The sequence below is a fragment of the Sphaeramia orbicularis genome, chromosome 15 (genome assembly GCF_902148855.1).
Source record: "Sphaeramia orbicularis chromosome 15, fSphaOr1.1, whole genome shotgun sequence".
Lineage (NCBI taxonomy): Eukaryota > Metazoa > Chordata > Actinopteri > Kurtiformes > Apogonidae > Sphaeramia > Sphaeramia orbicularis.
This window is the reverse complement of record NC_043971.1, coordinates 13,913,302-13,931,322: the sequence shown is the minus strand read 5'-3', so window position 1 is coordinate 13,931,322 and position 18,021 is coordinate 13,913,302. Positions and strand designations below refer to the sequence as shown.

The window sequence follows — 18,021 nt, the reverse complement described above, 5'->3', positions numbered from 1 at the left end:
ACCCATAAAGACCCAGAACAATTTTTACGATGACGTCCAAATGAATTTCTCTCTACCTTTAACATCATTAGTTTGCTGTGATTGTTGTTTTCTTCAATTTCCATCCTATGTTGCCTATGGAGGTTTGTAGGAATACACATACAGCTGAGAAAAATGAAAAGAAACTAATTAAACTGTATTTAAAAGTATACATTGTATTGTACTGATTAAAAAAAAGAAAATCTAATAAAAACAAAGTTAAAAAGAAAAAATAGTGCTAGTTGGTTGTAGGGCTGGGTAAAAAAATCGATTTAATCGATCTTAGATCGATCTCATTTTAATTTTGTGTAATCGATTAATAGTGGATGAGATCAATTTTTCAGAGCAGGACCGGGAGTACGCGGAACCGCAAGCGGCTCCATCTTGCGAACCCCTGGGGAAGACTTGGTCTTGCTTGCAAAAAGACGCGGAAAAGACGCAGTGGGGAAACCCCCTCCGCTGGAGGTCCTCCGGCCTCAAACTCGAACCCACAGTGTGAAGGAAGTGGCCTTCCGGCGAGTCACGGAAGCCGGTCAATCTTTGAATATTAACTTGGATCCATACTATCACCTATGGCTGAGTATGGAGTTAGAGGTATAGTAAAGCAACAATGTCCAACCACTACGCTACCCCAAGACCAACATTCACGGAGTGTGTGCACCCCCCAGCCTCGCTCTGCTCCGGCCAACAATCACAGAACGCACCCCCCCCACCCACCCACCCCCAGTGAGTAGCCTCTAGCCATAAAACAGAATAAAGGTGACGAAGTCCATTCTTAACCACTGTAAAAACATGGCAATGTGTCTGTCCTGTTAATTATTTAAAAGCACGTTCAGCAATTTACTGCTGAAATGTCATATTTATTTCCTTTGCAATATCAATATTTTTACCAGTATTGATGTGTTGCATGACTGCGGTACTTAAATAATCAGGTTACAGCTCAAAATTGTACCTTGGTATCACTAAATTACTCTGAATCAATCAATTAATACTGAATCGAATCGATACTGAATCGAATCGAATCGTGATTAATTGTTTCAGAACCTTATGAATTGAAATCGAATCGATTATGGAAATTGGCCATGATACCCAGCCCTAGTTGGTTGTAGATTCTATGATACAGTCTTGGGCCAAAATGTGAAATTCTGAAAATTAATAAGAGAATGAATGTTATTCAAAAGGAATGTTTGTCTCAGAGCTACAAGATCTATCTCAAAACAGTATCTGCACATGACAATACATTCAATTTTCAGGTTCTTTCTAGTGGAACATTTATAAATGCAGTGTATAAACGTACATAAACCAGCATATATGTGTAATAACACACCATACATGAACTAACCATTAGTTTTTGTAATTTGTTCTCTGATTCATCCTATTAAAATATGCAAAATTTAGCACATTTACTGTCTGAAGCAGATATTTTCTAAAAATATAGTGTAGTATAGTGTAATAAATTGAGATTAAACACTTAGGGAAGATTATAGAAACAAATTCATTTGGAAGTCGCTGCAAAAAATAGTTCTAGGCATGCTATTTAAGGGTTGCATGCAGTACTTTTACTTGTAATGTAGTATTTTCAGTATAATATTAGAAGTAATCTGCAAAAAGTGACTTAATTAGTATCTGACCATGGATTAACCCTTTCATGCATAGTGGTCGCTACAGTGGACAGTTATTCTACCGTTGTTCTCTTGTATATTCAAGGAGTTTATATTTTCTTAGTTCCGTATCAGCCAAAACAGTAGACGCTCAAGCATCATTCCATACACTGACATTCATACCATTACTGTAACTTTACTGTTCTTGATAAACCTGATCTGCACTAACATGTTTGAGAGTAAATCAGGCGGTTGTTATGGTTGTTAGACTGTCATTAACATCAAGTTTTTTGTTTTTTTTTTGGCATATTATCTCCATAAAGTGAGTAATAACTAGTATTAGAGTTTGTTAAAATGTGACAAAACATCAGCTTAACAACATTTAAGAAATTATTTCATAGTAAATACATGTTTCTTTGCTTCAAAAATTAAACACACGGTGACCAGCTGTGTAGACATGTTTGTAACTCCATGAAAAATAGGTTCATAAAAAACTATTTCAACTGCATTATTTTTTTTTATGCCTAAAGAGGAATAAAAACACTCAAGGAAAAAAAAATCTCAATTAAGGTTCTCATAATTCATGCATAAAAGGGTTAAAGATGTAAAAAAAAATGTGAATATTTCCATCAATTATGAGCTTTAACTTGAAATATTTGAAGAGTTTATGTTTATAACTCTGAATGTGCTGGAATATATGCAAATATAACTCACATAATAGTATATTTTTTTAGGATTTCTTTAGTTTTTTGTTTTTTTTCCATACTTTATTTACAAAATACCATACACACGAAGACCAGAACATGGCATGGAGAAAAAAACACATAATGCTCGAGGTGAGGTAGGAAGAAATTAAATACAATTACATAAATAGGTAAGTAAATTAAATAAAATAAAAGTAAAGGAACAAACAAGAAGAGAAAAAAAAAAGAATAATAAAATAAAAAAATAAATAAATTACAACTTAAATTCGTCACATAAGGCTTTAGTCTTCACAGCTTTAGGGTTACTGCAAAGGTTAAGTATGTCTAGATAGGATTTCAAATAAGATATAAAGACCACAAAGCTGGGTTTCTGATTGGCAAATTTGCTTGTATGTATATGAAATTTAGCTAATAAGGAAATGAGATTAAGGATAAACAATTTCTGAACAGGCAAATCAGTAATAAAGAAACCAAATAAAATATCTTCAATTTTGAAGTTAAAAGAAATATCCAGCTTTCTATTTAAAAAAAAGATTGATATCACACCAAAAAATTTGACAAAAGGCCCATTCCCAAAACAAATGAGTTCATGTTTCATCCGAATTATGAGAAAATGAGCAAAAAGGGTCGACATTGATCTTATACTTAATCGGAGCTGAATTAGTTGGATGACACCTACACTGTAACAGGTTTCTGTAGTTTTCACATAAGCAAATGCTTACTGTAGAACCTGTATACAGTATGTTGCTGTAGATCTGCAAAGCCTCATGGGTAAAATTAATTGGCGGGTGAATTCTACAGTAAAATATATTTTACTGTAAATCAAAATACAGTAATTTTGAGAGGGATTTTTTTTTTTTTTTTTAGCTGCCCCCTTTGGGTCATACTACATGTTCAACATTGAATATCCAGAGGAGGCAGCCACATCACTGGAATTTATCCAGAGGTAAGCACATATTTGTTCTAAATATTCTTCACTACGGATGGGAGCAAGTATTTGTTATGTGACCACCTACTCCACAAGTAAACTACCACTCAAAATGTATCTGATTTTCACAGATTTTCACCGTTCAAACTTTAAAATGTTCAGCTTCCTCAGGACATTAGTGCTTGTATTAATATTTTTCAATTTTTTTTAAAATATTCAGCTTTTTATGCCAAACATTTTTAATGGTTTATGGAGAAATCAGCACTTCTTCTAATACTTGATGGCAGCGCCTGCGGCCAATCAAACTTGAAGTACTTTTTGCACTTACTAAGGGTTTTTCCCTCAAGTCTAAATTCTTGCTTATGTTGTACGTCGCTTTGGACAAAAGCGTCTGCTAAATGAAATTGTAAAATTGTACAAATCTTCAACAAGCCACACTTTCAACTTTTTCAGCTGTATTTTCAACCTTTCTTTTCAACTCAAAGTGAATTTTAACCACCTAAAACAAAGTCCACCTAAATAAATCAATATTGGTTCAAGAGTGCACTAAATAAAGGATATTCCCCTTTTTTCCATCGCCATCAGACAGCCCATTCCTTTGCCATTACATTTTCTCAACTGTATTACTTCAAAAGATCCAAACTATCACCTCAAACACCAGTTCTGTATTTTTACTCACCATGCAAAAGATAGAAAAGCAAGAACGGCGTTTATTGGTTCCATGAGAAATGTAAGTCTAAAATTTATGCGCATATCACACGTCGACATGTCTTTTTTCACTTCATCATTTTAAAATAAAAAGTTGAGTGCTTGTTTTTGTTTTGGAGTATTCAATAAAATACCCCAAATTCCCATTCCACAGTAGTCCACTATTTGCTGTGATACAAAATACATCACCATATTACAGTACTGTAATAGCAGTTACAGTACTGTGATTGGTACTGTAATGACAATTACAGTATTTTACAGGTACTGTAATTTAATATACGGTAAGTATGCTGTAGAATGTAATACAGAAACTTACTTGCTAATTGCTGCCAGCAAGTTACTGTACATTTCACAGTATCCTTGTTACAATGTATGTAACAGTTTTAACCCTTTCATGCATGAATTATGAGAACGTTAATCAAGATTTTTTACTTTTTTCCTCTTTACGCATTTAAAAAACAATGGAGGTTATTATTTTTCTTTATGAAGCTATTTTTCATGGAGTTGCAAAAATGTGCATTTAATTTTTAAAGCAACAAAACATGCATTTACTGATATACTGTGTGAGAACTATGAAATTAAAACATTAAATGCTGCTAATTTGATGTTTTCTCACATTTTAACATACACTACAAACAAAAAGTTATGGATATTTAAAATTTTTGGGCTTTTTTTTTTTTTCCAGTTGGGATTTTTGCACGCTTTTTACTTTTTTTGTGCGTGAATTGAAACACATTTTTTTTAAGGACCAGACATAATTTTATTTACAAATCACAAAAATGACAACAAAAAAAAAGCCGAAAAAAAAAAAAAAGCCGAAAAAAAAAAAAGAAATATCCATAATTTTTTGTTTGTAGTGAACTCCAATATTAGTCACTTCATGGAGATAATACGCCAAAAAAAAAAAAAAAAAAAAAAAAACTTCTGTTGTTAATTACAGTCTAATAACAATAAAAAGGAATTGATTTACACTCAAACATGTTCGATTTGGTTTATGAAGAACAGCAAAGTTACAGTAATGTTATCAATTGCAGTGTATTGTGTTGGCTGATATGAAACTAAAATAACAAAATCTATGAATATACAAGAGAACAGCTGGAGAATAACTGTCCAATGGAGTGACCACTATGCATGAAAGGGTTAAAGATACCTCTCTCACTATATTCGAAATTTAAAAAAAAAACTTCCTTGGTAATAACCATACCTTTTCCCATTCCACATCAGAATATATATTACTCCAAAATAAGATGGAAGCTGTCTTACAAATTGTAATTTCATTTATTTTTTTTCTCTTCTTGTTTATTCCTTTACTTTTATTTTATTTTATTTACTTACCTATTTATGTAATTGTATTTAATTTCTTCTTGCTCACCTCGTGCATTATGTTTTTTTTCTCCATGCCATGTTCTGGTATATGTGTATACAGTATTTTGTAAATAAAGTATGAAAAAAAAAAAAAAAAAATCGTTTTTATTTATTTATTTATTTATTTAGAACAGCACATTTGTTGCAAAAATAGCTTATTCTCTACATATCAGATGTACATATGAAAAATATTAGCAATAAACAATATTTTATAAGTGCTTACTTATAATCATGTATAGAAAGAGAGGAAAGATAGGAAAAAAAAGAAAGAAAGAAGCAAGCACCAACTCATACCAGGGGTGTTAAAGTTCAAAGTTAAGATGAATACACCAAGGCACAGGTGTCAAACATGCGGCCCAGGGGCCAAATCCGGCCCGCTAAAGGTTCTGATCCGGCCCGCAGGGCGAATTTTCAAAGTGCAAGTTAGGGCATCAAACTCAAAAATAATATCATAATAATCTATAAATAAGAACAACACCATTTTTTTCCTTTCATTTAGTGCAAAAAACATTAAATTATGAAAATATTTACATTAACAAACTATCCTTTAACAATAAAATGTGAATAACCTGAACAAATATGAACAACCCAAAATGTCTAAAGAAAATTAAGTGCAATTTTAACAATATTCTGCCTGTTAATAAATGTTTTGTGCGTTTGTAGATCTGATCTGTAATGCATATGTGTAATTAAGTCAAGGTAAAATACTGAGAAAATTTTACTTATATTTTTTAACAAATGACTTTTTTTTTCAGATTATTACCTCCGCCAAGGAGGTTATGTTTTTGCCAGGGTTTGTTTGTCTGTCCGTTAGTGTGCAACATAACTCAAAAAGTTATGGACAGATTTTGATGAAATTTTCAGGGTTTGTTGGAAATGGGATAAGGAAGAAATGATTAAATTTTGGTGGTGATCGGGGGTGGGGGGGCCCACGGGGGGGGGGGGCGCAGACCAGAAAATTTCATCAAAATCTGTCCATAACTTTTTGAGTTATGTTGCACACTAACGGACAGACAAACAAACAAACAGACAGACAAACAAACCCTGGCAAAAACATAACCTCCTTGGCGTGGGGGGGCCCACGGGGGGGGGACCACTGATCAGCCTTGAGGGAGGTCTGCGCTCTCCGAGTGCTTCTAGTTCACATCTTTTTTGTTTGGATAGTTTGTAAATGTAAATACTGGCATAACTGAATGTTATTTTTTGCACTAAAACAATTTGGAGCTGTCATTATTTATTGGCTATCATGCTATTATTTTACTGGTTTGGCCCACTTTAGATTAAAATGGGCTGAATGCGGCCCCCAGAAGAAAATGAGTTTGACACCCTGGCACCAAGGGAAGCACAGATTTCAACAATCCTTATTGCCTTGTGCTTTTTAGAGTGCTTAATAGAGAGAATGTATTGTTTAAAGCTATTATAAAATGCAGTAAAGCATGTTTTTTTTTTTTGCTGAGTATTTACAACAGTGAATATGGAATTTCGATAGTAAAATTAAAAGATTTATCAGGTTTTATGGTTCAGTTTTAAGCTATTTTCAAATACACCAAACAATACATTCCTCCAATAAAACATAAAATGTCTTTCAATGTTATTATGAATAAAATCACAAAGTTTCTGCCAAAAAGTTTGAACAGTAGGGCAGTGCCAAAATAAATGAACCACAGTTTCAGGACATACATTACAAAAACTACATTTTATATCAATATCTTTCTTCAATCTATTTTTAATATAAGATTGAGCTGGATAGCATTTATGTATAAGTTTAAAGGATATTTCTTTAACTTTATTGGTAATCAGAAATTTCATTACTTTTACTTCATGCTCAGCTGGTTCCGCAGTGTCAACAGGTGGTGACACCGACTAACCCACAACATGTCCCGCAGGATTCCACCGACAATATGTTGGTTTTTTTATGACAACACTACAATAAATGTGTCCATATGTCTGGCGGTTGGGTTTCCTCTAGAGACAAAGCTTAGCTGGAGTTACATTAGACCAAAACAGGGTATTGAGCAGCTGTAAACACAAAGAAACTCCAACGGCGGTTAGCTTTACTTCTTACCGAGTGTTTGTTATTCCAGTTTGGGAGAAGAAAACTCCACCGCTCCGACGTGTTTCTGGAGATTTACGCACCATTATGGCTCCATGTCGAGGCTACGGTGTCAAACACGTCCGAAATTTGTGAGAATAAGTGTGGTTTTTTTCATAGCTCCGTGTCAGGAAAGTAAATCCTTCCAACACCGGCTCCCTCCATCGTCCTTCTGAACTCTTCTGAGGAGACACGGATCCTCCTCCGGTCTCAACTGGAATACGAGAACGACCACTTCCGGTTTGGGTTTTCAAAGTAAAAGACACGAGACTGTGCAGGGTAAAGAAAAAAGGTAAAAAACACTTAAATGTTCTCTTAAGCCTCCGGTATACGGGTGCACCTTTTAGGCACACTTTGCACTTCGTGTTAAAAAAACTTCATATTATTTTTCACAATTTAAATAAAGTTAGAATTCAAAAGTTGTTCATTTTTGCACGATCTTTTAAATTCTGGTCCCCAACTAAAATTTGCACATTGTAAACAAAAGAAAATCACAAGACTAGCATCTACAGGGGTTGGACAAAATAATGGAAACACCTTAAAAAAATCAACAAAATATAATTTAATATGGTGTAGGTCCGCCTTTTGCGGCAATTACAGCCTCAATTCTCCGAGGTATTGATTCATACAACTTCTGAATTGTTTCCAAAGGAATTTTAAGCCATTCTTCAGTTAGAATACCCTCCAACTCTTTTAGAGACAATGGCGGTGGAAATCGACGTCTTACTTGAATCTCTAAAACTGACCATAAATGCTCAATAATGTTGAGGTCTGGGGACTGTGCCGGCCATACGAGATGCTCAACTTCATTAGAATGTTCCTCATGCCATTCTTTCACAATTCTAGCTGTATGGATTGGGGCATTATCATCTTGAGGTGAAGGTGTTTCCATTATTTTGTCCAATCCCTGTATCTCCCAAGTGTGCCTAAAAAGCACTGTTTCTTCCATTTGATATGTATGATTAGGGCTGAGCTTGATTTACAAAAATAAAATCAAATTAGAGCAGAAAAATAAATCAATACATAATATTTAATAGATTGATTTATAGGTGTGCATTTTACGCACACTTGGTGATAGATGCTAGTATTTTTTAACATTTGACCTAGCGCCAAAAATAATAATGCAAATTAACCAGTGCTGGAGTAAATCACTGACATATGCCAGGCTGCAAAAATCAAATAATATGTGATCCACTTTTTACGTAGTATATTGATTTTTTATTTTTTTATTTTTTTGTGTTTTTTGCATCCAAAAAAAAAATGGTTTGTTTACAATACAAACATGGAATTTAAAGGGTTAGAAAATGTGAAAATTATTGAGTATTTTGTATTTTTATTTACGGCTCAAGTTGATGAAGTAGAAAAAAGTGTAAAAGAATTAAAAACAAACTGTATGAAAATTTTTTTGACATTATTCAACAAGTGTGCCAAAATGGCACACTTGGTGCTCAGTAAGGGCCTTGCTGGACGGGATACCGGAGGGTTAAATAGGAAGTACTGAAAAATACTGTACAAGAATAATAAAAATGAAAATATTAAATATATTATAAATAAATGTCAATGCTACAGCTGAGGTGTGAAGACTGTAAACAAATAAAAACTGTTTCATGAATGAAAACGTACACATATCAAACCAAGTAATCGCAGACGATTATTGCTATTTTCCAGAAATAACAACTATTGCACAAATATTGCATAAGAGATTATTCTATATATAATTATTAGTCCTGGGCGGCCATGGCTCAGAGGGTGAAGTGGGTCGTCCAATAACCAAAGGGTTAGCGGTTCGAATCCCGCTCTGTCCTGGTCAGTCCGTTGTGTCCTTGGGCAAGACACTTCACCCTCCTTGTCTCCAGTGCTACTCACACTGGTGTATGACTGCATATGATTATTTGGTGGTGGTCGGAGGGGCCGTTGGCGCAAATTGGCAGCCACGCTTCTGTCAGTCTGCCCCAGGGCAACTGTGGATACAGATGTAGTTTACCACCACTAGAGGGGGATGTGAGAGCGAATGAATAATGGGTCAATAATGTGAAGCGCTTTGAGTGACCAAAAAAGAGCTATATAAATCTAATCTAAATATTATTATTATTATTATTATTATTATTATTATTATTATTAAATGATTAAAATCTTTATTCAGATTAATCACAGGGTTGCTGTGGATTCATTTCGATTAATCACGATTAAATATAGTTCATTTTTAATCTTTATTTAATCACGTTTCATTTTGTATGAGCAAACAGACTCAAGAAAGAAGGGAATATATATATATACACTTAACATGTTTATTTAACACCTTTAACAGTTTCAACAAAACAACTGTAAATTAACTGTTCCATCTTGGGGGTTTTTTGTCCTCATATTTCCATCTAGAGGGCCAACGTGCTTTTTATCGTCTTATATCTTTATGGGTTGGTTCTTCTGCCTGTCTCTACCGGATCAACTGCCCATTTGTGCATGCATGACAGTAACTCTACTTGGACAAACTGCCCCAAATGCATTGCCAGAGACATTCAGAGTCATTCTGTGCTGCAGATGGATTAATTGTGTTAACATTTTTAATCAGATTAATCATGATGATAGATTAATCCATGTTAACACATTAATTTTGACAGCCCTAAAAATTTTAGAAAACATTATTTTGGATAGGGCATAACTCTCAAAAGAAACTAAAACTGGTGACATTTCAAATTTGAAGCTGTAGAACAGAAGAGCCAAAAACAACCCTTGGGCAGGGGAATCAAACTTATTTTAGTTCAGGGGCCACATTCAGATCAATATGATCTCAAGCGAGTTGAACCAGTAAAATAATAACATAATAATCTCAACTTCAAACTTTTCTCCATGTTTCTGAGTGAAAAAAGTAACATAACATTATGAAAATGTTCGCATCTACAAACTATATGAATAACATGAACAACCATGAATAACCTGCAATTTTTTTTAGAAAATTTTTAAACAATATTGTGTCTCATCTTATTATTTAGACATGTGCATTACAATTTATAGATGGGAGTGGATCTAGATGATAAATAATCTGATCTTGTATTTACACCTGGCATTTTTATGTGTTCTTGTGCTTTGTATCACTTGCGCTTTGGATATTTATCTTTGGCAATAAATCATGACATGATGTTGTTTGCGGCATGATGTTGTCATACCAAAGGCCGTTCTGTGTAAATGCAGATGGTTCAGATGTGAGAATGCGGTCCGTATTGTGTTTACATTCTTCTAAAATCAACACACAATATAAACCACACTACCTTCAGATGTGATGGATTAAAGTCGAGTCATAACATATTTGAAGTTGCTTTAACGTGTACCTTATCTAAACACAGATCCTATCTACTACTTGGTCTACAAGGGTTCTTTAAGTCAGTGCTTTTAATTTACATGCAAAGAAACACTACTTCCTGTTTGTGCATCTTTGTTGGGTAACTTGACTCCTCTGCCCCTCCTCCCCTCCCCCCAAGAAACAAAAACAAACTCTGCATTAACTTTCACATCACGTGTCAAGTTTTCGTACCCTCTGGGTCTCCTCTTGGGTTTGCACCAAATGAGTCTAGATGTGCACCTTTTCCACTGAGGACATGTGTCTCAGCTGTAGAAACACATGTGATCCTGTCAACATTTATGATGGATCTGTTCCATTTGGTGCAACACAGTGACATCTGGTGGTCAAAGGTTGTACATGACCTACCTGGTCAATTCAGACAAAAAAAATCCACTATTTAAGTATTTATATTTTTGCCTCTTTTACCGTTGGAATGAATCAATCTCTGTTTTTACACCTTTTTATACCTGTTTAGACTGGCTTTTAACCCTAAGCACTGAGACACTATTAGGTTTTCGGCTAAAATTTGCTTAGAGGTCTTATTTCTGTCTTTGTGCATAAGAAATCAATATAAGTGAATCCTCAAAGGAACTGTGTGTTGGTAAATGCAAGTTCTGCAAATTTACAGGATTTCAGTTCTGTTGCAACATGTTGATGGTCATATGAACTATGTTTTCAGGTCAAAAATTTCCAATTTCATCACAATTAATGCTATATTTTCATGTCACAAATGGCCAAGTTATATTTGAACTGAATTTATCTGGAAAAACAAATATTCTATTCTTTTAGATTCCCCAATTTTTCTTCCAAGATTATATACTACATATCACGTTTTATTTTTACAAGTTGCAATATGGAGTATGGTGCTGATCCATCCTGCTTATGGTACACCAATACATACATTAAGAATGTCACACGTCACTTTTTAAATCAACAGTTTTCTAATAATAAACATTTTATAAAGAAATAACAATTCTATATTGTTATTTACTCTTTAGTATGATGATAAACTATACAATAAATAATTATGATACTACTTTTTGCACAGGGATCATTTGTGGAAACGGTGACATGGCTGCCGAGCATCAGTATGATGGGATCTGTAACAACCATGTCATATCCGTCCACTGCCACATTTTGTGTTTTTGTGTCAGCTGTTATTGTTTTAGATCCACAATACTAACATTTATGAATAAGAGGAGAATTAGCAATAGTAAGTATATAAGTTTATTCCTAATAAAGTACTGGTACTGACCAGATCATCATGGGTAATGTCACGTCCGTCCACCAGCAAAAGTTTTCACATACACGTGCTATTCAAAATCCAATATTTCTGAAAATATAGCTTCCACTGTCAAATAATATCAGTAGTCTGTGCACAAATGTATTAGCATTATTTCAACACAGTTCTATGCATTTCTTACAACTTTTTTTTTTTTTTTTTGACAAAAATGGCCACTCATTTGACCCCTAAGTAAATTTTGGCCGATTTATTTATTTTTTTTTGCCTCTTTTACCATTTGAATTAATTAATCTATGTTTTTACACCTTTTCACACCTGTTTAGACTGGCTTTTAACCCTTAGCACTGAGACACTATTAGGTTTTAGCCTGCGGTCTTTTTTTTTTTTTTTTTTTTATCACTGTGTGTTGTTTCCTATTGTTTTATGCGTATTTATGGTACTTGACTAACCTGTTTCTATCTTATAATTTAATCATCCTTTTAAATGTAAAGCATTTTGGTCTTCTTCATGTTGTTGTAAAGTGCTATATAAATAAACTTTGATTGATTGATCTCTGCCTCTGTACAGGGGTATTTTCTACAACTTCATCACTACTCATTTAAATTGGATCCCTCAGTTAATGAATCTGCCATAGAACCTGGACTGAAGTGAGGATTACCATCATTTTCCCACCTTGTCATTGACAATTTTTTCATTGTCTTTTTTGTGTGTGTATTTAAATGTACATTGTGTACATAAAATAAACAAACAAAAAATGTTAAAAAAAAAAAAAAAAAGATATAGCTCATTTCAGTCAGATAAAAAGCGTTATGGTTGTAAATGGTTCCAAACCTAAGTAACTCTGCCACAGTGTCTCATATGGGTCATATTAACCCAGTTAAGATCTGGATTTACAAGTTATTAATCTTTGAAAACAAACACAAAAAAAGTGAACAGTTGAACAAACTGGATTTTAAATCAAGTTCAATAAACTACTGCAAATATTTTACTCTAAATAAACCATCATCAAATTAATAATTTTTTTTTTAATCCATTTATTGTAAATTAACATTTCAGGTTAACCCTTTCATGCATAGTTGTCACTACAGTGGACAGCTGTTCTACAGCTGTTCTCTTGTATATTCATGGTTTTGTTGTTTTAGTTCCATATCAGCCAACACAGTGGAGGCTTATGCACCATCCCATACACTGACATTCATACCATTACTGTAACTTTGCTGTTCTTGATAAACCTGATCTGCAGTAACCTGTTTGAGTGCTGTTTTTTTTTTTTTTTTTTTTTTTTGCACATTATCTCCATGAAGTGAGTAATAACTAGTCTTAGAGTATGTTATAATGAGAGAAAACATCAGATTAGCAGCATTAAAAGTATTTTTATTTTATAGTTTTCACACAGTATATCATATGGGTCATATTAACCCAGATAAAGGAGGAGGGTTTGTATTGTGGTATTAAAAAAAAAACAAGGATCAACAGAAGAAAGTCCATTTTTAGGTCTAAACATTTTTACGGTGTTTTTTTACTCACTTTTTGTCTGTCCCAAAACATTATTCCACTCTCCCATGGCATCCATTACAATTACATGCACATGTCAAATTCTACAAACTAGGGGATGGTGTCATTTAGCAACTTCTAGGGACTTTTAGGACAACCGAGGGCTACTTTCCTTGATGAGGAATTGGCAACAGTGAGTTCCACAATGGGCAGCCAGAGTCGGTCATTTTAATGAGAAACACTGAGGCAGAAGGACAGCCGACTGCAAGCATATAGAGGGGAAATAAATGACCTAAAAAAAGAAAATCACAAAATTCAAGAATTCATCACCTCCTATGATGAATTGCGAGTGTAAGAAGCAGCTCAGAGATTAAAAAAAAAAAAAAAAATACTCAGAGAATATGAGCATCAAACGCAATTTTATTACTACTACTACTACTACAAATAATAATAATAATAACAGTAATAATAATAATGCTATATTTTAGCATAGTATCCAAAAGGCTCTCTCCATAAAGAAAATATACCATTTATTTCGGAAAACGCAATCTAAAAGTAACTAGTGGATGATACAAATCAAGTATTCTGAATTGACCTGAAATATATAGTACACTAACAATACTGAAACTTTAGTAGTGGGTTGCATTGTACTTGAGTAAAATTCCATTCATCCATTTTATTCTGGGCCTGGGTCTCAGGGGCCAGACTTCTAATCTCCCCAGCTCCCTCCTCCAGTTCCTCTGGGGGGTATTCTGAGGTGTTCCCAGACCAGCTCAGAGATATAATCCATCCAGTGTGTTCTGGGTCTGCACAGGGGTCTCCTACGCTTTGTGTGTGTGTGTGTGTGTGGGGGGGGGGGGTTACAAGTACACAAGTAACCCCACACCTGCTCTGTGTCTCTCACCGTGGGTAACTCCAGAACAGACCGTCCAACCCCCCTGGAGGAGATTGATTCCGGAGCCCAGGCTGTTATAGAGGCAGCACCTGGATGCAACTTTGACTTGTGTCCAGCAGAGGGTGCTGTTGACCAGAAAAAAAACCCAAAAAAAACCTTCATACACGTCCACAGCCAACAATATCACAGATAAAAGGGAATTTCCCTCTACTGTAGAGGAACTCCTCAATAAATAAATAAATAAATAAACATCACCCAGTCACATTAACAACACTAGAACATCATTCAGTTCATATTATCAGCTCTTTATCTTCAGTTTCACTCAACCTCCTGCACTGACTCATGCTCCTTCTCAACCAGGGGGGTAACGTTCCATGTTCCTAAAACCAGTTTAGGCCCAGGATCAGATCCCCAAGGCCTACATACCTGACTGACACCCAACCCACAAAGCATTAAACTCATATGGCTCCTTCTGTGGGCAACGGGTCCACAGGAGGATGATCTGGGCCACCAGGCACCAGAAGCCCCTAACCCAGGTCTGACTCCAGGGTGGGGTCCCATTAACCCTGATCCAGGGGAGGGTATCCTGGTACCAAGGTTATAATAGTTTTGGATTTTTCATTACAGTTTAGTTTTATTTAGTTTTGACTTTTTTTTTTCTGTAATTCAGTTAGTTTTAATTAGTTTTTAGAGCAGGTTTGCTAGTTTTTATTAGTTTTCGTTATTTTCTAAATGTTTAGTTTTAGTTTCTTTGTATCTTTTCTCTTCTTCTCCGTTGTATTCAAATAAATCCCAGACAGGACTCTGCTGCTTTCTCCCAACTTTAGTCTCCATGTTTCCAGGTAGAGTGAGGACCAGAAGACGACTGTAAACTACAAGTGATGAGAAGTGACGGACCATTAAATATCACATGGTGCCGGCAGCTAAAATTGCTTCAGCAAAATAAATCGATTCTTATATCAATCTGACACTGACAAAGACGAAAACGAAGGGAATTTTATCCAGAATTTTTATACGTTTCAGTTAGTTTTGTAAACACACACTACAGTTTCAGTTAGTTATTGTTTTTTTTTTAAATTATAGTTTTTATTTATTTCAGTTAACGAAAATGTTTTTACGATTCTAGTTTTTGTCATTTCGTTAGTTTCCGTTAATGATAATAACCTTGTCTGGTACCTTGCTGGCCTCTCACCATATGGGTCAAGAATCAAGTGCTTTGTCTGACCCATCTCTTAGGACCAATTCACCTCCTAGGATCATCCATATTACTGGAAAATTACATTTTACTTTGCACATTATAGTTAACTAATGTGTTGACCCGTGGGGAACCCCGGGTTCTAGATCCTCTGATACAGTTCATTTCTTTATTGTCTTGGTAAAGTCCACTGGCATTTTCAGTTGAATAACCTCTCAGCTGGCATGTCTGCTTCTGTACATGAAATTTGGCACCATGACCCTATTGTTTATCTGTTGCTAGGTAACCCACTTCAATGATGATTCTATGATTCTGGGCATTTGTAAAGCTAGCAATGTGATTGGCCATTGGGAGGCCATTGTTTTTTAAAATGACTAATATCTCCCAAAATATTGGTCCTATCAACTTACTGTTTTCGCTAGTCTCTTCCTTGACAAAAAATACAGAAGTATGCCAAACTGCAGCAGTCAGCTCTGTACGGATTTTGTGTGACACCCAAGACACACAGACAGAGTCCACTTCAGTTTTACAATATAGGATTATTGCACTTCACTGTTTAACTCATCCAGATTTCTTTCTTTCTTTCTTTCTTTCCATCTATCAATCTAGTTACATTTATGCATTTGGCAGATGCTTTTTTCCAAAGCGACTTACAGGGGAAAACCAAAAATAAACAAATAAATAAATAAATAAACAAACTAATAATAAAATACAAGAATAAAGACATAAAGCAGCTGTATAATTAAAAACAGTGTCATACAGAAGATTAAAAAGCAAAATTATAGACTAAAAATACAAGAATAGATCAAGAAGAAATAAAAACAGCTGTACAATTTAAAAGTGAAATAAAAATACCAAGTAAAACTATCTATCTATCTATCTATCTATCTATCTATCTATCTATCTATCTATCTATCTATCTATCTATCTATCTATCTATCTATCACTTTTAATGTGCAAAACTTTTGACAGTAACCTTACCTCATATCTGTGCAGTTCACTGGTATCACCTTGATCCAACTTCAATTTATGTCCAGCAGAAGGTGCTCTAAACCAGAAAAAAAAAAACCTTCATTCTTGCACACACCCAACAATATTACAGATTAAAGGGAATTTCCCTCTACTGTTGAGGAACTGCTCAATAAATATCACATTAACTACACAAGAACATCATGCTGTTCATATTATCAGCTCTTTATCTTCATTCATGGCGTCACAGACTTGAGTTAAAATATCCTGTCAGGGTGAGAGGGGTCATTGATCTGAGTACAAAAAGTCTTCAGGACATTTCATTTCATCTCCTAAGTCACTCTTCTTTAATTTGTAGCTCTGAAAATTCAACTTAATGACATTTTGAGTCCAGAAATTTGCTTGACTTGAATGCCTCTGTTTTCTACATCTATATACTTCGATTCTACTATAGCTCAGAGGAAAATACTGTCATATTTACCTCACTTAAATGTATTTGACAGCTTTATTTCCTTTTCAGACTACAGTTTTTCATCCTTGTCATATCCAGTGGGAAACTTGTGTCTACAAACATGTTCACTTTGGATGTTTTGTCTTCATGGGTTGAGGACAAGACTATATTCAGTGTTGGTCTTGATAGGCCTCTGATGTACTAGCATTGTTTTGTGGGTGATCGAGTGCAAGTAAACAAGCAGCAGTCAGTGAGCAAGACTGAGTGGAAAGTACGTGTTTGTTGTTTGTGCAGCTGTAAGTTTTGCATTCCGACCTCTGGGACGCGACCCAGCACTGTCTGATAACGTGTCATCTTAGACTGGTGTCGGCTGTACGGGGTCAGTGACCAATCCATCACAGCCCTGGTCATCAGACAAATCTGTGCATCACTACCAGGGCAGGAACAGCCCATGAAGGAGGCAATTTAGTACTCGGCCTATAATGTAGGCTACATGATGGAATCACTAGTATTGTACATGATCTTATGTGATTGAAATAGCTAGCAATGACATTTCCCTACAGGTACCCTTTAGCTGAAATACATTTTGCAGAGAATACCGACCATAAAAATAACAGACTGATCTCATGAAATCGTGTTGTATTGTTGCGCCAGTTATTATGGCATTTGGTGTCCCATACGTATACATTTTCATCCTTTTGCGTGTCATTCAACGCCATTTGATCGCATCAATGTACGCCAATATCTCCGGTTTACATATCCATAACCGCTAACCCTAAACCTAACCCTAATCCTAAACCTAACCCTAACAGCTTATCACGTGGTATTTTATGCGGCATGAACATACATGTGAAAAGTTTATAATGCGTACAGATAAAACGCCAGTTAAAAGTGATGTGTTATCTGTACGCAATTCATGATATGTTGAAAATAATACAGATTTTATAGAATATAATACATTGATGTAGATTAAACTACCAACAATCTATAAAGTAGTTTAAATAAGCTAAATGTTAAACAT

At 34.8% G+C, this 18,021-nt stretch overlaps 1 protein-coding gene and 1 long non-coding RNA gene across 2 annotated transcripts in view; both read right to left on the bottom strand.

The window, feature by feature from the left end:
- Positions 1 to 7,604, bottom strand: part of rin2a (Ras and Rab interactor 2a) — a 94,110-nt gene extending 86,506 nt beyond the window's left edge. The window contains exon 1 of the mRNA XM_030156354.1: positions 7,390 to 7,604. The gene's annotated coding sequence lies outside the window, so the exon portion shown is untranslated. The remainder of the gene's footprint in view (positions 1 to 7,389) is intronic.
- Positions 7,605 to 10,494: 2,890 nt separating this feature from the next.
- LOC115434414 (uncharacterized) lies at positions 10,495 to 17,775 on the bottom strand. Its single transcript, XR_003937521.1, has 3 exons — positions 17,616 to 17,775; positions 10,772 to 10,776; positions 10,495 to 10,508 (listed from the first exon to the last, which is right to left on the bottom strand). It is a non-coding gene; the product is annotated as an uncharacterized LOC115434414 (long non-coding RNA).
- Between the last annotated feature and the right edge of the window lie 246 nt (positions 17,776 to 18,021).